At 32.9% G+C, this 5,798-nt stretch overlaps 1 long non-coding RNA gene across 9 annotated transcripts in view; it reads right to left on the bottom strand.

The window, feature by feature from the left end:
* The window catches only part of LOC111920971 (uncharacterized), a 5,701-nt gene extending 1,408 nt beyond the window's left edge, over window positions 1-4,293 (bottom strand). The window contains exons 1-8 of one of the 9 annotated variants that reach the window (XR_002860030.3): window positions 3,890-4,291; window positions 3,533-3,789; window positions 3,329-3,423; window positions 3,012-3,125; window positions 1,940-2,867; window positions 1,085-1,178; window positions 604-809; window positions 1-516 (exon numbers count right to left, since the gene is read on the bottom strand). The exon at window positions 1-516 is cut by the window's left edge and continues 1,408 nt beyond it. This is a non-coding gene — a long non-coding RNA (uncharacterized LOC111920971). Of the gene's footprint in view, window positions 517-603; window positions 810-1,084; window positions 1,179-1,939; window positions 3,126-3,328; window positions 3,424-3,528; window positions 3,790-3,889 lie in introns of all 9 variants that reach the window. The other 8 variants (XR_006186467.2, XR_006186469.2, XR_002860029.3 and 5 more) reach the window with 8 other exon arrangements.
* Window positions 4,294-5,798: the final 1,505 nt, after the last annotated feature.

Here is a 5,798-nt window from a genome sequence, read left to right as displayed (position 1 = left end):
GTTTTGTAGCAAAATGCCTTCTAAGTATATAATAGCTTAAATTTTAGTATTGTTAGTAATGTATTTGTGTAACCTTAAATTCGAATGTACTTAATGTCAAAAATAAAATTGCATTTGTGGTATTTTTAAATTGTAATATATCAGTGATATTCTCAGAAATTACCACATATTTGCTCGCTGTGTATGGTATTGTTGTATATAATGGTAAAAAAAAGTTTTGTTAACAATCAATACTGTAAAAGTTATTTCGGATTTTTCAATGAATAACTTGGGTACTGTAAAAGACATGATTTCAAACCTCACCGAGTAAAACAAACAAAAAAGTTTTAATTTTGTAGGGTTTTAACTTGAAAGAGTAGATAAAATCCACAAAATCAAATCAGTTTTGGTTAACATGTGAATCCCGAGCTATAGATGGAGGATCATGAGTTACCATGTGACTTTGTATTTTCCTTTTTATCTGAATGGGTAAACCCTTAATGATAAAGCTTATCATAACTCTCGTATTACAATCACCTGAAAAATAAAATTAAATAATTAATGTCAACAAAAAAGGTAAAAGATTTTTAAAAAAAATTATAACTTGTGATCATAATTACTTACCGATAATTAGATACAGAGCAACTTTCCAATGTTTTGTACATTGCTTTTTTCCTCTTTTAGCCCAACTCAACATTACGTTTTTCATCTAAATTGGAATCCAATGGTGGCCATGTGTTCCTCAAATGAAATTTGTTGGAAATTTGGTGTACAGAAGTGAGAATCGGATTTTCGTAGAAATCGAATCCAGCCAACAACCCAATATTCATCTGCATAAACACAAACATCATATTCGTTATTGGAGAAATAGCAAAAGAAGAGAATGGCAGTGATATACGTCAGTAGAGAGAAAGACAAAGAAAACAAAGGCAGTTCAAGAAGAACCATCAATCAATTTTACGAAACCAAGAATTGGAAAAGAGAAGGAGGGAGAAGGATTAGTCGTCGTTGGTGACAAAAAGTGGTGAAAATGAAGTCATCTTCAATAGAAAGACGAAGTAAAGAGAAGAAATAAAAGAAAACACAGATGCGTAATGAAACGAACCCTAATAAATCCATAACTGTGCACTGAGTGGTGATGGATCGGGCATTAGTCAAGCATTGAATCCAAAATCGAAAACACCAAACATGTGGAAATTCTGCAAAGCAAAGAGGAAAATAAGGATAGAGAATTTAAAGGGTATATGGAGCTTTTTCTTTCATGAATTACGAGTACAATTGAGAAAATGAACTGCAGGAAGGGACGTATGGCAAATGACGGTGGTGGTGGTTCGTATGTGCTGTAAATCTAAAAAATAAGGTTGGATGCATGAATAAGTGAACAATTCAAAATTGATCACACAAATTTGAAAAAAGAGTTTGAGCATTTGTTTAAATTATATTAACCCATCATTGATTGTAACACTCCTACCTAGCTAGTTTCTATTTTATTATCAAATTCTTTAGATTTGTTATCAAATGTCGATGCAAATAAAAAAAACCAAGCATCAAGGAAGAAATTTCATTTGTCTTGAACAAAAAAGGTTCATCAATTAAATGCTATCTATAGAGTAAATTACTGAAAAGATCTTAGATTTTGAAACCCCATCGTAACCAAAGTTGTCTTTGTTATAAAAAAAAAAAAATTGGGCTTGTTGAAATCATCAGTTTCTAGAAAAATATGAATACTAATTGTTAGAAATGGCATGGGTTATGTTGGAATCATCAATTTCAAGAAAAACATGAATACCAATAGTTGAAACTGAAATGATCAATTATTTTGAAATCCCAGCATAACCATATTAGCTTTATGTTTCAAAAAAGAGTTGGGTTTGGTCGTATCATCAAATATCAAGAGCAATATGCACACAAACTACTGAGAATTATAATTTTTATATGAAAAATTAGATTGGTAATATACCTTGAATTGAAGATGGGTTTTCTCGTCCTTCACGCACATTATCTTGTGAACCTGCCAAAACCCCATTTTGTGCAAAATCTGTGGACATCTGGTGTCATCAGTGTCAAAAGAGGCATAAGGTGCTAAGAGCATCACCGCTTTGCGTCAAACAACAAGTTTTTATTTATTTTATTTTTTTGTTGCAAAACCTCGAACTTCTTTTATCTTTTTTGTTAGTTCTTTATCCAAACAATAACAAAATCATCAATAGATAGGCTCAGTTCACCATCTATTTGATCATCAAATGAAAAACTTATCAAAAACAATATTACATCAATCCAAAGGTGAATTGAACTAACTTTCATGTAACCCACCAAGTGTCACTTTTGCATTCCTCCATAGATGTATGTCGGCAAATGCAAGCCATAACAGAAGTGTCAAGACTTGTTATTGATTTAATTATGAGAAAAATATGGTATTAAAATAATAAGCAATAGTAGTCTATTCGTTGTTAATGTTATGATCCATACCTATTCCATATACAATAATACATGGAACAGCTTTAGGACATTCCTTACTATGCCAAAGTTCAGCTATGAGACCAAAATATGATGACCCTCATGCATCAATTAAGAGTGTTTTTACTCAAAACTATATCATACGCTCAATGGGAAATGAGTGAACCAGAAGTGACACGATGGGCATGTAGCCAAGTCAATCATTTGCTTTTAATGAGCTAAATGTTCTGTTGTAAGTTAGGAGTCAGATTCTTGAAATGATAAACTGTGGGGCCTTCATCTCGTATCTTCCATAATTCTATAAGTTGTCAGATCAGCCGATCAATTTAGAATGCCTGAAGTGCATAATCGAATCCAAAGTGGCAATGGGGTTAATGAGTTAATGCAACAGTTAACCTGAATCCCCTATTTCCATTCAAGCTTGTTAACGCCTATAAACATTGACACTTGAACAATCAAGTTTCATGTTTGGGAAGATAAAGATTTCTCACGAAAAAAGATTTCATGAATAAGAGGCAGGAAATGAAAATAAAGAACATATAAATAAGATGATCATGCATTTTGGATGTGCATACCTTCGACATTCTATTTAAGTTATTTCGTGGATGGCTTGAATTAGGAATTATGCATACCATGCCTCCCATAAGCTTAGTTAGCCACAGCCCATGCATACACTCCCTCAACAGACCCTATGACAGCAACATTTGCACATAACTGAGTTTCTTAAGTTCAATCATACCGTTAAATACACATATACTTTCATCATATCTTACTATATTTTGAACTTACTAAAAGGAAGCCTGCAAATACTTGTTCAGACGATTTCTACACTTCATGACAAAAGAAGAAGAAGAAGAAGAAGAAGAAGAAGACAGGTCAAAGATTTCCTAACCTGCAGCTGGCAATAGGAAGCACACACATGCCTATGTGTCTCATTTCTCTCTTAGCTGATAGCATCTGAAACATATTCAAGTAGCTTTTAATTACCTACAAAAGAATTTAAAGACCATAATTTTAGACAAATTTATATATGCTTATGCATTATCTTAATCCAATATTGAAAAATAAATGGAATTAAAGAATCATATATACCCACTTCGTTTGTTTCATTGTTTTCTAGATCCTCAGCTGATTATAACAGAAACCAAGGAACTTTTCCATTTTCAAAGACCAAACCTACTGGAGGCATCCTAGAACTCGATTTCCTCTGTTTCACTATTCACCACCAATGAACCTGAGTTTCACTATTCGAGGAGGATAGAAGCCCAGTTGATACTACTCTTAGTAATTATGAAAAGCATAATGACGAAAGCCCTGTAGCCCACGACTTGTAGTCACAGCACCTACAGAAAACTGATCACAACAAAATATAGTTAAAATCTAAAGCATTATATGTTAGGTCCTTATAAAATCAGATTCTAGCAAAAATTTAAAATCCCTACATCGTTTTTACCTTGGACGTAACCCTAGTTTAAAAAAATTGAAAATCAAACGAAATTGTTCCTTCAGCGATGTACATAGTTGTCGCAACCGTGAGGCTTTAGTAGAAAATTAGGAGAAGTTGACGTTTTGACGAAGTCCAGGATTTGATACAGTCCATCGTGGAGAAGAGCACCATTTTTTAGAGAGAGGCAGAGAAAGGGGAAGAGAATCGGTTTTGAAAATTGATTTCAAGTTCTCAAAAAAAGGAGAGAGAGAGAGAGAGAGAGAGAGAGAGAGAGAGAGAGAGAGAGAGAGAGAGAGAGACGATGCAGGTTCGTGTTCTTTATTTAGCGTTTCACAGGAGAACAAGGAAGGGTCATTGTGGTGAGAAGCAACATCAAACACCGAATTAGTACAACCACATATCTGAATTGTTTCTTAAGAGAAACCTAAAAAAGAGAAGCACAGATTGCTAAATATTAGTAAACTATTTAAAAAAAAATTAATATGAAATTTAATTCAAAGTTTGAATTTATAAGAAAAATAAAAAAAAATTTGAATTATTAAAATTAATGAGACTTTAATATATTGAATACATTACATATATAAACCCTTTCTAATAAATAACTTACATATATATTACCTTACATATTAAATGTGAAATTTTAATTTAATAAAATGAAAAATACAATAAAATGACAAGTGGAAAATAAAAAATTTTAAAAATTCTAGAAAATGTCATGTGTCCAAATAAATAAGAAGAGGACATGTGGCAAAAGTCATTTTCATTTATTCACGTAGATTTTAGTCTACCAAAGTAGCAAGAGGTGAAGCAGTGTATTGGAAATATCATGTCTTGGGAAAAGGATGTCAGCTGTCTCCTCCTTGGAACGTGTCTTTTTCTTGGTGAAGAAGATCGTGACTCAACTTTTGGGAGAGATTAGAAAAAAGATATCTTGAACTTGAAGAACACGCAAGCTCCTTCACGCGCCAAAATTTTTGATGAAGTGCTAACTGCACGCTCCTTCACGCGCCAAATGAAGAATCCTGATTTCGGGTTTCCTAAATTCCTCAAAAATCGATCAAATTTCCACAAAAATCCAGTAAAAATCAACAAAAAATCTTCTACAACCACTTTCCTTAAAATTTAAGAAACATGGTTTACTTATATATATATATATATATATATATATATATATATATATATATATATATATATATATAACATGCATATTATATATTAAAGCATATTCTAAAAGTAAAGTAGCATGCAAGACATCATATTTGTACTCATAAAAATTGCCAACAAAATTATTTTAACATAAACATTGTAGCGTGCAAAAGTGACAAAAAAAAACAAAAAAAAAAACAAAACAAATAACTCCATTCAGGATGTCTCAATAAATTTTCATAACGATAAAAATTAAAAACTAAAACAGAAAAAAACTAATTGACACTATAAGAAATTTTGTCATTAATGGCGACATGTAATTGACACGTTACATGTCGTCGGTAATGCCTTGCATCACCACTAATAGCAACCTAATAGTGATCTGCGTCAAACGAGCCTCATCTGTTTGATTTGTTTTCAATCCAAGGGTTGTAAATGAATGAAAAAACACGCCGACTTTTTCCTCCAGGGTGTCACCCCCGTCGCCGCTAAAGGCCTTTACAGATAACCCCTCATCAGCTTTTTTTTGTGTCGTGTTCCTTTCTTGTGTATCTGTGTACGTTTCTCATTGTGAAAGCTGACGACCAAGCTACAATCCGGCGACCATCATCCTCAACCCCTCCTGCCATAAGACAGCCACACCGCCGACCAATCCTCCATTACTGGCGACCTAAAGATCGATTACCGACGACCTATAGTTGCAATTCTGAAATTTTGATGATTGAAGGTCGAATTCCTCCCTATTTTCTATTATTCTTTTGTTTTGGTG

Source organism: Lactuca sativa, chromosome 8 (assembly GCF_002870075.4).
Source record: "Lactuca sativa cultivar Salinas chromosome 8, Lsat_Salinas_v11, whole genome shotgun sequence".
NCBI lineage: Eukaryota > Viridiplantae > Streptophyta > Magnoliopsida > Asterales > Asteraceae > Lactuca > Lactuca sativa.
Note: the sequence above shows the minus strand (reverse complement) of the source record. Positions and strands in the feature narration are given on the sequence as shown.